Genomic DNA, 15,000 nt, shown 5'->3' on the forward strand with positions numbered 1-15,000 from the left:
AACAAACCGATGCATCACGTAGACAAGATCGTACCGAATGTTAACACAATCCAAAAGGAAATAATCTTAGATGAATATCGATTCTGATTATTGATTTTTCTTTCGCGATATTGATAGAAGACATCTGAATGAATTTCGAATTAATTCCGAAATCAAAAAAATATTTTCAATAAATTTTTTTTCTAGAGTACCTCGGTCTTTTCTATTTTTTTTCCAAGTTTCGTACGTCAATCAACATACATCCCAGAAAAAATCATCTCTCTAACTATCCTGGTTCAAAAGTTGTATCGGAACTTTTCACGTCGAAAAAGAACATAGGCGAAAAAGGACGTGAACATTATTCCTTATAAAAATCAAACCCGACCATGGATTTTGATTCTGATTGTTGATTATCGCTATTAGAACACATTAGGAGGCAACCAAATCAAATTTGAGAAAATTCCACAATCAGAAAATTTTTTTCGAAAAAAAAAAAAAAATTCGAGAACACCTCGGTCATGGCAAGTTATTTCCCACAATCCATTCCCCAATCAACGTACATCCCAGAAAAAATCATCTCTCTAACTATCCTAGTTCAAAAGTTGTATCGGAACATTTTCACGTCGAAAATATATCTCTAAGTCCAGACCGATGCACCACGTAATCTCGGGCAGACCGATGCACAACGTAAATGACGATCGGGACCGGGGCGATCGGTCGTATCTGACACCGCCGGCTCGGTTCTAACATCGTCAATGAGTCGGGGTTGTAAAAAAGGACGTGAACATTTTTCCTTATAAAAATCAAACCCGACCATGGATTTTGATTCTGATTGTTGATTATCGCTACTAGAACATATAAGGAGGCAACCAAATCAAATTTGAGAAAATTCCACGATCAGAAAATTTTTTTCGAAAAAAAAAAAAAATCGTAATCACCTCGGTCATGGCGAGTTATTTTCCGTATTTCATTCCACAATCAACGTACAACATAGAAGAAATCATCTCTCTAACTATCCTGGTTCAAAAGTTGTATCGGAACATTTCACGTCGTAATATCTCGCCAAGTCCAGACCTCGGCGATAGGTAGTATCTGACACCGTCCGCTCGGGACTGACATCGACTTGGACTCGGGCTGATGATGGGGAGGCGTTTAAGGACGTGAACATTTTTCCTTATAAAAATTAAAGTCGACAATGAATATTGATTCTGATTACTGATTTACGCTTTAAAAACACATTAGAAGGCAACCAAATCGAATTTGAGGAAATTCCACGATCAGAAAATTTTTTTCGAAAAAAAAAAAAATCCGAAAAATATTTTTCGATTCCGATTACTGATTTACTCTTTTAGAACACATTAGGAGGCAACCAAATCAAATTTGAGAAAATTCCACAATCAGAAAATTTTTTTCGAAAAAAAAAAAAATTCGAGGACACCTCGGTCATGGCAAGTTATTTCCCACAATCCATTCCCCGATCCACGTACATCCCAGAAAAAATCATCTCTCTAACTATCCTGGTTCAAAAGTTGTATCGGAACATTTTCACGTCGAAAATATATCTCTAAGTCCAAACCGATGCACCACGTAAACTAGGGCAGACCGATGCACCACGTAATATCGGGCAGACCGATGCAGAACGTAAACTCGATCATACCGATGCTTCACGTAATCTCGATCTTACCGATGCACCACGTAAACAAGGGCAGACCGATGCAGAACGTAAAGTAGATCTTACCGATGCACCACGTAATCTCGATCTTACCGATGCACCACGTAATCTCCATCTTACCGATGCACCACGTGAACTGGATCTTACCGATGCAGAACGTGAATTGGATCTTACCGATGCAGAACGTGAATTGGATCTTACCGATGCACCACGTAAACTCGATCATACCGATGCACCACGTAATCTCGGGCAGACCGATGCACAACGTAAATGACGATCGGGACCGGGGCGATCGGTCGTATCTGACACCGCCGGCTCGGTTCTAACATCGTCAATGAGTCGGGGTTGTAAAAAAGGACGTGAACATTTTTCCTTATAAAAATCAAACCCGACCATGGATTTTGATTCTGATTGTTGATTATCGCTACTAGAACATATAAGGAGGCAACCAAATCAAATTTGAGAAAATTCCACGATCAGAAAATTTTTTTCGAAAAAAAAAAAAAATCGTAATCACCTCGGTCATGGCGAGTTATTTTCCGTATTTCATTCCACAATCAACGTACAACATAGAAGAAATCATCTCTCTAACTATCCTGGTTCAAAAGTTGTATCGGAACATTTCACGTCGTAATATCTCGCCAAGTCCAGACCTCGGCGATAGGTAGTATCTGACACCGTCCGCTCGGGACTGACATCGACTTGGACTCGGGCTGATGATGGGGAGGCGTTTAAGGACGTGAACATTTTTCCTTATAAAAATTAAAGTCGACAATGAATATTGATTCTGATTACTGATTTACGCTTTAAAAACACATTAGAAGGCAACCAAATCGAATTTGAGGAAATTCCACGATCAGAAAATTTTTTTCGAAAAAAAAAAAAATCCGAAAAATATTTTTCGATTCCGATTACTGATTTACTCTTTTAGAACACATTAGGAGGCAACCAAATCAAATTTGAGAAAATTCCACAATCAGAAAATTTTTTTCGAAAAAAAAAAAAATTCGAGGACACCTCGGTCATGGCAAGTTATTTCCCACAATCCATTCCCCGATCCACGTACATCCCAGAAAAAATCATCTCTCTAACTATCCTGGTTCAAAAGTTGTATCGGAACATTTTCACGTCGAAAATATATCTCTAAGTCCAAACCGATGCACCACGTAAACTAGGGCAGACCGATGCACCACGTAATATCGGGCAGACCGATGCAGAACGTAAACTCGATCATACCGATGCTTCACGTAATCTCGATCTTACCGATGCACCACGTAAACAAGGGCAGACCGATGCAGAACGTAAAGTAGATCTTACCGATGCACCACGTAATCTCGATCTTACCGATGCACCACGTAATCTCCATCTTACCGATGCACCACGTGAACTGGATCTTACCGATGCAGAACGTGAATTGGATCTTACCGATGCAGAACGTGAATTGGATCTTACCGATGCACCACGTAAACTCGATCATACCGATGCACCACGTAATCTCGGGCAGACCGATGCACAACGTAAATGACGATCGGGACCGGGGCGATCGGTCGTATCTGACACCGCCGGCTCGGTTCTAACATCGTCAATGAGTCGGGGTTGTAAAAAAGGACGTGAACATTTTTCCTTATAAAAATCAAACCCGACCATGGATTTTGATTCTGATTGTTGATTATCGCTACTAGAACATATAAGGAGGCAACCAAATCAAATTTGAGAAAATTCCACGATCAGAAAATTTTTTTCGAAAAAAAAAAAAAATCGTAATCACCTCGGTCATGGCGAGTTATTTTCCGTATTTCATTCCACAATCAACGTACAACATAGAAGAAATCATCTCTCTAACTATCCTGGTTCAAAAGTTGTATCGGAACATTTCACGTCGTAATATCTCGCCAAGTCCAGACCTCGGCGATAGGTAGTATCTGACACCGTCCGCTCGGGACTGACATCGACTTGGACTCGGGCTGATGATGGGGAGGCGTTTAAGGACGTGAACATTTTTCCTTATAAAAATTAAAGTCGACAATGAATATTGATTCTGATTACTGATTTACGCTTTAAAAACACATTAGAAGGCAACCAAATCGAATTTGAGGAAATTCCACGATCAGAAAATTTTTTTCGAAAAAAAAAAAAATCCGAAAAATATTTTTCGATTCCGATTACTGATTTACTCTTTTAGAACACATTAGGAGGCAACCAAATCAAATTTGAGAAAATTCCACAATCAGAAAATTTTTTTCGAAAAAAAAAAAAATTCGAGGACACCTCGGTCATGGCAAGTTATTTCCCACAATCCATTCCCCGATCCACGTACATCCCAGAAAAAATCATCTCTCTAACTATCCTGGTTCAAAAGTTGTATCGGAACATTTTCACGTCGAAAATATATCTCTAAGTCCAAACCGATGCACCACGTAAACTAGGGCAGACCGATGCACCACGTAATATCGGGCAGACCGATGCAGAACGTAAACTCGATCATACCGATGCTTCACGTAATCTCGATCTTACCGATGCACCACGTAAACAAGGGCAGACCGATGCAGAACGTAAAGTAGATCTTACCGATGCACCACGTAATCTCGATCTTACCGATGCACCACGTAATCTCCATCTTACCGATGCACCACGTGAACTGGATCTTACCGATGCAGAACGTGAATTGGATCTTACCGATGCAGAACGTGAATTGGATCTTACCGATGCACCACGTAAACTCGATCATACCGATGCACCACGTAATCTCGGGCAGACCGATGCACAACGTAAATGACGATCGGGACCGGGGCGATCGGTCGTATCTGACACCGCCGGCTCGGTTCTAACATCGTCAATGAGTCGGGGTTGTAAAAAAGGACGTGAACATTTTTCCTTATAAAAATCAAACCCGACCATGGATTTTGATTCTGATTGTTGATTATCGCTACTAGAACATATAAGGAGGCAACCAAATCAAATTTGAGAAAATTCCACGATCAGAAAATTTTTTTCGAAAAAAAAAAAAAATCGTAATCACCTCGGTCATGGCGAGTTATTTTCCGTATTTCATTCCACAATCAACGTACAACATAGAAGAAATCATCTCTCTAACTATCCTGGTTCAAAAGTTGTATCGGAACATTTCACGTCGTAATATCTCGCCAAGTCCAGACCTCGGCGATAGGTAGTATCTGACACCGTCCGCTCGGGACTGACATCGACTTGGACTCGGGCTGATGATGGGGAGGCGTTTAAGGACGTGAACATTTTTCCTTATAAAAATTAAAGTCGACAATGAATATTGATTCTGATTACTGATTTACGCTTTAAAAACACATTAGAAGGCAACCAAATCGAATTTGAGGAAATTCCACGATCAGAAAATTTTTTTCGAAAAAAAAAAAAATCCGAAAAATATTTTTCGATTCCGATTACTGATTTACTCTTTTAGAACACATTAGGAGGCAACCAAATCAAATTTGAGAAAATTCCACAATCAGAAAATTTTTTTCGAAAAAAAAAAAAATTCGAGGACACCTCGGTCATGGCAAGTTATTTCCCACAATCCATTCCCCGATCCACGTACATCCCAGAAAAAATCATCTCTCTAACTATCCTGGTTCAAAAGTTGTATCGGAACATTTTCACGTCGAAAATATATCTCTAAGTCCAAACCGATGCACCACGTAAACTAGGGCAGACCGATGCACCACGTAATATCGGGCAGACCGATGCAGAACGTAAACTCGATCATACCGATGCTTCACGTAATCTCGATCTTACCGATGCACCACGTAAACAAGGGCAGACCGATGCAGAACGTAAAGTAGATCTTACCGATGCACCACGTAATCTCGATCTTACCGATGCACCACGTAATCTCCATCTTACCGATGCACCACGTGAACTGGATCTTACCGATGCAGAACGTGAATTGGATCTTACCGATGCAGAACGTGAATTGGATCTTACCGATGCACCACGTAAACTCGATCATACCGATGCACCACGTAATCTCGGGCAGACCGATGCACAACGTAAATGACGATCGGGACCGGGGCGATCGGTCGTATCTGACACCGCCGGCTCGGTTCTAACATCGTCAATGAGTCGGGGTTGTAAAAAAGGACGTGAACATTTTTCCTTATAAAAATCAAACCCGACCATGGATTTTGATTCTGATTGTTGATTATCGCTACTAGAACATATAAGGAGGCAACCAAATCAAATTTGAGAAAATTCCACGATCAGAAAATTTTTTTCGAAAAAAAAAAAAAATCGTAATCACCTCGGTCATGGCGAGTTATTTTCCGTATTTCATTCCACAATCAACGTACAACATAGAAGAAATCATCTCTCTAACTATCCTGGTTCAAAAGTTGTATCGGAACATTTCACGTCGTAATATCTCGCCAAGTCCAGACCTCGGCGATAGGTAGTATCTGACACCGTCCGCTCGGGACTGACATCGACTTGGACTCGGGCTGATGATGGGGAGGCGTTTAAGGACGTGAACATTTTTCCTTATAAAAATTAAAGTCGACAATGAATATTGATTCTGATTACTGATTTACGCTTTAAAAACACATTAGAAGGCAACCAAATCGAATTTGAGGAAATTCCACGATCAGAAAATTTTTTTCGAAAAAAAAAAAAATCCGAAAAATATTTTTCGATTCCGATTACTGATTTACTCTTTTAGAACACATTAGGAGGCAACCAAATCAAATTTGAGAAAATTCCACAATCAGAAAATTTTTTTCGAAAAAAAAAAAAATTCGAGGACACCTCGGTCATGGCAAGTTATTTCCCACAATCCATTCCCCGATCCACGTACATCCCAGAAAAAATCATCTCTCTAACTATCCTGGTTCAAAAGTTGTATCGGAACATTTTCACGTCGAAAATATATCTCTAAGTCCAAACCGATGCACCACGTAAACTAGGGCAGACCGATGCACCACGTAATATCGGGCAGACCGATGCAGAACGTAAACTCGATCATACCGATGCTTCACGTAATCTCGATCTTACCGATGCACCACGTAAACAAGGGCAGACCGATGCAGAACGTAAAGTAGATCTTACCGATGCACCACGTAATCTCGATCTTACCGATGCACCACGTAATCTCCATCTTACCGATGCACCACGTGAACTGGATCTTACCGATGCAGAACGTGAATTGGATCTTACCGATGCAGAACGTGAATTGGATCTTACCGATGCACCACGTAAACTCGATCATACCGATGCACCACGTAATCTCGGGCAGACCGATGCACAACGTAAATGACGATCGGGACCGGGGCGATCGGTCGTATCTGACACCGCCGGCTCGGTTCTAACATCGTCAATGAGTCGGGGTTGTAAAAAAGGACGTGAACATTTTTCCTTATAAAAATCAAACCCGACCATGGATTTTGATTCTGATTGTTGATTATCGCTACTAGAACATATAAGGAGGCAACCAAATCAAATTTGAGAAAATTCCACGATCAGAAAATTTTTTTCGAAAAAAAAAAAAAAACGTAATCACCTCGGTCATGGCGAGTTATTTTACGTATTTCATTCCACAATCAACGTACAACATAGAAGAAATCATCTCTCTAACTATCCTGGTTCAAAAGTTGTATCGGAACATTTCACGTCGTAATATCTCGCCAAGTCCAGACCTCGGCGATAGGTAGTATCTGACACCGTCCGCTCGGGACTGACATCGACTTGGACTCGGGCTGATGATGGGGAGGCGTTTAAGGACGTGAACATTTTTCCTTATAAAAATTAAAGTCGACAATGAATATTGATTCTGATTACTGATTTACGCTTTAAAAACACATTAGAAGGCAACCAAATCGAATTTGAGGAAATTCCACGATCAGAAAATTTTTTTCGAAAAAAAAAAAAATCCGAAAAATATTTTTCGATTCCGATTACTGATTTACTCTTTTAGAACACATTAGGAGGCAACCAAATCAAATTTGAGAAAATTCCACAATCAGAAAATTTTTTTCGAAAAAAAAAAAAATTCGAGGACACCTCGGTCATGGCAAGTTATTTCCCACAATCCATTCCCCGATCCACGTACATCCCAGAAAAAATCATCTCTCTAACTATCCTGGTTCAAAAGTTGTATCGGAACATTTTCACGTCGAAAATATATCTCTAAGTCCAAACCGATGCACCACGTAAACTAGGGCAGACCGATGCACCACGTAATATCGGGCAGACCGATGCAGAACGTAAACTCGATCATACCGATGCTTCACGTAATCTCGATCTTACCGATGCACCACGTAAACAAGGGCAGACCGATGCAGAACGTAAAGTAGATCTTACCGATGCACCACGTAATCTCGATCTTACCGATGCACCACGTAATCTCCATCTTACCGATGCACCACGTGAACTGGATCTTACCGATGCAGAACGTGAATTGGATCTTACCGATGCAGAACGTGAATTGGATCTTACCGATGCACCACGTAAACTCGATCATACCGATGCACCACGTAATCTCGGGCAGACCGATGCACAACGTAAATGACGATCGGGACCGGGGCGATCGGTCGTATCTGACACCGCCGGCTCGGTTCTAACATCGTCAATGAGTCGGGGTTGTAAAAAAGGACGTGAACATTTTTCCTTATAAAAATCAAACCCGACCATGGATTTTGATTCTGATTGTTGATTATCGCTACTAGAACATATAAGGAGGCAACCAAATCAAATTTGAGAAAATTCCACGATCAGAAAATTTTTTTCGAAAAAAAAAAAAAATCGTAATCACCTCGGTCATGGCGAGTTATTTTCCGTATTTCATTCCACAATCAACGTACAACATAGAAGAAATCATCTCTCTAACTATCCTGGTTCAAAAGTTGTATCGGAACATTTCACGTCGTAATATCTCGCCAAGTCCAGACCTCGGCGATAGGTAGTATCTGACACCGTCCGCTCGGGACTGACATCGACTTGGACTCGGGCTGATGATGGGGAGGCGTTTAAGGACGTGAACATTTTTCCTTATAAAAATTAAAGTCGACAATGAATATTGATTCTGATTACTGATTTACGCTTTAAAAACACATTAGAAGGCAACCAAATCGAATTTGAGGAAATTCCACGATCAGAAAATTTTTTTCGAAAAAAAAAAAAATCCGAAAAATATTTTTCGATTCCGATTACTGATTTACTCTTTTAGAACACATTAGGAGGCAACCAAATCAAATTTGAGAAAATTCCACAATCAGAAAATTTTTTTCGAAAAAAAAAAAAATTCGAGGACACCTCGGTCATGGCAAGTTATTTCCCACAATCCATTCCCCGATCCACGTACATCCCAGAAAAAATCATCTCTCTAACTATCCTGGTTCAAAAGTTGTATCGGAACATTTTCACGTCGAAAATATATCTCTAAGTCCAAACCGATGCACCACGTAAACTAGGGCAGACCGATGCACCACGTAATATCGGGCAGACCGATGCAGAACGTAAACTCGATCATACCGATGCTTCACGTAATCTCGATCTTACCGATGCACCACGTAAACAAGGGCAGACCGATGCAGAACGTAAAGTAGATCTTACCGATGCACCACGTAATCTCGATCTTACCGATGCACCACGTAATCTCCATCTTACCGATGCACCACGTGAACTGGATCTTACCGATGCAGAACGTGAATTGGATCTTACCGATGCAGAACGTGAATTGGATCTTACCGATGCACCACGTAAACTCGATCATACCGATGCACCACGTAATCTCGGGCAGACCGATGCACAACGTAAATGACGATCGGGACCGGGGCGATCGGTCGTATCTGACACCGCCGGCTCGGTTCTAACATCGTCAATGAGTCGGGGTTGTAAAAAAGGACGTGAACATTTTTCCTTATAAAAATCAAACCCGACCATGGATTTTGATTCTGATTGTTGATTATCGCTACTAGAACATATAAGGAGGCAACCAAATCAAATTTGAGAAAATTCCACGATCAGAAAATTTTTTTCGAAAAAAAAAAAAAATCGTAATCACCTCGGTCATGGCGAGTTATTTTCCGTATTTCATTCCACAATCAACGTACAACATAGAAGAAATCATCTCTCTAACTATCCTGGTTCAAAAGTTGTATCGGAACATTTCACGTCGTAATATCTCGCCAAGTCCAGACCTCGGCGATAGGTAGTATCTGACACCGTCCGCTCGGGACTGACATCGACTTGGACTCGGGCTGATGATGGGGAGGCGTTTAAGGACGTGAACATTTTTCCTTATAAAAATTAAAGTCGACAATGAATATTGATTCTGATTACTGATTTACGCTTTAAAAACACATTAGAAGGCAACCAAATCGAATTTGAGGAAATTCCACGATCAGAAAATTTTTTTCGAAAAAAAAAAAAATCCGAAAAATATTTTTCGATTCCGATTACTGATTTACTCTTTTAGAACACATTAGGAGGCAACCAAATCAAATTTGAGAAAATTCCACAATCAGAAAATTTTTTTCGAAAAAAAAAAAAATTCGAGGACACCTCGGTCATGGCAAGTTATTTCCCACAATCCATTCCCCGATCCACGTACATCCCAGAAAAAATCATCTCTCTAACTATCCTGGTTCAAAAGTTGTATCGGAACATTTTCACGTCGAAAATATATCTCTAAGTCCAAACCGATGCACCACGTAAACTAGGGCAGACCGATGCACCACGTAATATCGGGCAGACCGATGCAGAACGTAAACTCGATCATACCGATGCTTCACGTAATCTCGATCTTACCGATGCACCACGTAAACAAGGGCAGACCGATGCAGAACGTAAAGTAGATCTTACCGATGCACCACGTAATCTCGATCTTACCGATGCACCACGTAATCTCCATCTTACCGATGCACCACGTGAACTGGATCTTACCGATGCACCACGTAATCTCAATCTTACCGATGCACCACGTGAACTGGATCTTACCGATGCAGAACGTGAATTGGATCTTACCGATGCACCACGTAAACTCGATCTTACCGATGCACCACGTAATCTCGATCTTACCGATGCACCACGTGAACTGGATCTTACCGATGCAGAACGTGAATTGGATCTTACCGATGCACCACGTAAACTCGATCTTACCGATGCACCACGTAATCTCAATCTTACCGATGCACCACGTGAACTGGATCTTACCGATGCAGAACGTGAATTGGATCTTACCGATGCACCACGTAAACTCGATCTTACCGATGCACCACGTAATCTCAATCTTACCGATGCACCACGTGAACTGGATCTTACCGATGCAGAACGTGAATTGGATCTTACCGATGCACCACGTAAACTCGATCTTACCGATGCACCACGTAATCTCGATCTTACCGATGCACCACGTGAACTGGATCTTACCGATGCAGAACGTGAATTGGATCTTACCGATGCACCACGTAAACTCGATCTTACCGATGCACCACGTAATCTCAATCTTACCGATGCATCACGTAATCTCGATCTTACCGATGCAGAACGTAAACTCGATCATACCGATGCACCACGTTATCTCGGCAGACCGATGCAGAACGTAAAAAAAAAGCTTACAGCACGCGGTGTTCCCAAGCGGTCACCCATCCAAGTACTAACCGCGCCCGACGCTGCTTGGCTTCAGTGTTCTGACGAGAACTGGCAATTTCAGCGTGGTATGGCCGTAAACAACAAATATAGCGATATTTTCTATGATATCTCACTTTTTGGGAGCGGAAAGGACGTGAACGTTTTTCCTTATAAAAAATGAAATAACTTTTGGATATTAATTCTGATTGTTGATTTAAGTTTTAAGAACACATTAGGACATATCTCAATGAAATTTGAGGGATTTCCGAAATCGAAAAATATTTTTCGAAAAAAAAAAAAAATCCCAGAAGACCTCGGTCATCTCAAGTTTATTTCCATATTCTATTACACAATCAACGTACATCACAAAAGGAACCATCTCTCTAACTATCACAGTTAAATTTTTGTATCGGAACATTTCACGTCGGAATATCTCGCTAAGTCCAGACCGGGGAGATCGGTCGCATTTGACACCGTCCGCTCCGGTCTAACATCGTCTTGGAGTCGGGGTAACGATGGAGAGGCGTTTAAGGACGTGAACATTTTTCCTTATAAAAATTAAAGTCGACAATGAATATTGATTCTGATTACTGATTTACTCTTTTAGTACACATTAGAAGGCAACGCAATCAGATTTGAGGAAATTTCAAGATCAGAAAATTTTTTTCGAAAAAAAAAAAAATTCAAGAACACCTGGGTCATGGCAAGTTATTTCCCACAATCCATTCCACAATCAACGTACAACATAGAAGAAATCATCTCTCTAACTATCCTGGTTCAAAAGTTGTATCGGAACATTTCACGTCGAAATACCTCGCCAAGTCCAGACCGGGGCGATAGGTAGTATCTGACACCGTCCGCTCGGGACTGACATCGACTTGGACTCGGGCTAATGATGGGGAGGCGTTTAAGGACGTGAACATTTTTCCTTATAAAAATTAAAGTCGACAATGAATATTGATTCTGATTACTGATTTACGCTTTAAAAACACATTAGAAGGCAACCAAATCAAATTTGAGGAAATTCCAAAATCAGAAAATTTTTTTTCAAAAAAAAAAAAATCCGAAAAATATTTTTCGATTCTGATTACTGATTTACTCTTTTAGAACACATTAGAAGGCAACGAAATCAAATTTGAGTGAAATCCAAAATCAGAAAATATTTTTCGAAAAAAAAAAAAAATTCGAGAACACCTCGGTCATGGCAAGTTATTTTCCACAATCCATTCCCCAATCAACGTACATCCCAGAAAAAATCATCTCTCTAACTATCCTGGTTCAAAAGTTGTATCGGAACATTTTCACGTCGAAAATATATCTCAGAGTCCAGACCGATGCAGAACGTAAACTCGATCATACCGATGCTTCACGTAATCTCGATCTTACCGATGCACAACGTAAACTAGATCACACCGATGCAGAACGTAAACTCGATCATACCGATGCACCACGTAAACTCAGGCAGACCGATGCAGAACGTGAACTCGATCTTACCGATGCACCACGTAATCTCGATCTTACCGATGCACCACGTAAACTCGGGCAGACCGATGCAGAACGTGAACTCGATCTTACCGATGCACCACGTAAACTAGGGCTGACCGATGCATCACGTAAACGACGATCGAGAGGCGCGAAAGGACGTGAACGTTTTTCATTATAAAAATTGAAATAAATGATAAATAATGATTCTGATTGTTGGTTATCATTTTTAATAAGCATTAGGAGGCAACCAAATGAAATTTGAGGAAATTCCGATAATAGAAAATTTTTTCGAAAAAAAAAAAAAATTCATGAAATCCTCGGTCATCGCAAAATATTTACCATATTCTGTTCGATAATCAACGTATATTTAAGAAGGAATCATATCTGTATCTATCTTGGTTCAAATTTTGTATCGGAACATTTTGACCAAAGTCCGAGCTTCGGCCGAAACAGACTCCGCTGACCTGGCCTATCGATCGACCGAGAGTCGGGGATAGAGCGTAAGTGTTGTCTGGAGGGGAACCCTGTGCTCTCCTGACATATATAGGGAAGGTGGTCGCGTTGGGCGATGCAGAACGTTTGGATCGGGAATTATATTTTTGGTTCAGCTATTGGAATATGGTTTATTGTTGGTATATATTGGCGAAATAACGTTCTTACTGACTGGGGATATTCATAAAAATGAGTCCGGAGATTTTCAGATCGAAGTCCGAGTGATCCGACTTGGAAGGCGTGTTGGGTGGGTCGAGATGGCTTAGATAGATCAGACGAGGCGGGCTAAGTGTTGACGTCATGCATCGGTCCATTTTCAGATTGAGTCCGAGTAATCCGACTTTGAAAGAGTGTTGGGTGCGTCGAGACTGTTTAGATAGATCGGACGAGGCGGACTAGGTGTTAACGACATGCATCGGTATATTTTCTGATCGGAGTCCGAAGAAATCGGCCCTAGTAGGCGCAGCGGACGGTCGAGACGGCCTCGGTGGGTCGGATCGATCGGGAAAAGTTTGCTAAATCGTGTCTGGAGGGGAACCTTGGGTTCTCCTGACATATATAGGGGATAAGGTTTGGGTGAACGATTCTTCACGTAAAAGTTGAGTAATTTATTTTTCGATAAGCTTTTGGATATTGATGAGAAGTATATGTATATCTTCGATTAAAAGAATTCTTACCGTCTCCATGTATATTATATTAGATATATAAGAAATAGTTAACGTGATGCATCGGCCGATTTCCGGATCGGAGTTCGAGAGATGCGACTTTCGATGCGCGATGGGTGGTTCGAGACGGCCTAGATCGATCGGACGAGGCGGACTAGGTGTTAACGACATGCATCGGCGGATTTTCTGATCGGAGTCCGAAGAAATCAGCTCTAGTAGGCGCGGCGAACGGTCGAAACGGCCTCGATCGATCGGACGAGGCGGACTAGGTGTTAACGACATGCATCGGCGGATTTTCTGATCGGAGTCCGAAGAAATCAGCTCTAGTAGGCGCGGCGAACGGTCGAAACGGCCTCGGTGGGTCGGATCGATCGGGAAAAGTTTGCTAAATCGTGTCTGGAGGGGAATCCGGGGTTCTCCTGACATATATAGAAGGGGTGGAGAATGGGTCCTGTCCTAGACTGTTTGGAGTTCTTTTTAGGATGATATTCAGTTGGTAAGTGGTAGACCCGAATCCGACCTCGGCGTTTGGGTACTGGCAAGGTGTGTTGGTTTCGGCTTTCGCATCTTGGGTCGCTTTCGTCAACCTCATGCAGCGAGGTCGCGGTCCGCTTCGTCTCTTTGTAGTCGAATGGCCTTTAAGCGACCAACCTTAAAATCGTGATCCTCTGCCCGTTGCGGGTTATGTTCACAAAAAATTTGCAACCACTCAATTCGTTCCGAGCGACAAATATTGTTGAATCTCGAATCACCGTGTCGTTATATTCACATGTATAGCGAAGGGTCGAGATGGAATGTGTATAAGAAATTAGTTGATAGCCGGGGGTTCGTATTATATATGGACGCCTTGGCGAGGGATTGTTTCTAGAAACTTTCTCATTTTTGATCGGTGTTTTGTCCGAGATGATGATGATGTATATATAGCTTGAGTCTCATGCTGACTGGGGGCTGTTACGTCGTTTCGTCGAGGACTTGCACTTACTGATGTGCGGCGCTAGTCGAAGTCAATCGACATGGCTAGTGCCACATGACGAGAGGCGAACGGGTTTGGCCATACCGGCAATCTCGTGGACCGATCGTATAAGCACGCAGTTCCCTGGTTGATCCTGCCAGTAG

The 15,000-nt window shown here is 41.5% G+C and overlaps 2 non-coding genes across 2 annotated transcripts in view; one reads left to right on the forward strand and one right to left on the reverse strand.

The window, feature by feature from the left end:
- Positions 1-11,223: 11,223 nt before the first annotated feature.
- Positions 11,224-11,342, reverse strand: LOC123688355. The gene has a single exon (XR_006749882.1). It is a non-coding gene; the product is annotated as a 5S ribosomal RNA (ribosomal RNA).
- A 3,635-nt stretch (positions 11,343-14,977) lies between these two features.
- Positions 14,978-15,000, forward strand: part of LOC123687713 — a 1,906-nt gene continuing 1,883 nt past the window's right edge. The window contains exon 1 of the ribosomal RNA XR_006749423.1: positions 14,978-15,000. This exon is cut by the window's right edge and continues 1,883 nt beyond it. This is a non-coding gene — a ribosomal RNA (small subunit ribosomal RNA).

The sequence above is a fragment of the Harmonia axyridis genome, chromosome X, assembly GCF_914767665.1.
Source record: "Harmonia axyridis chromosome X, icHarAxyr1.1, whole genome shotgun sequence".
Classification (NCBI taxonomy): domain Eukaryota; kingdom Metazoa; phylum Arthropoda; class Insecta; order Coleoptera; family Coccinellidae; genus Harmonia; species Harmonia axyridis.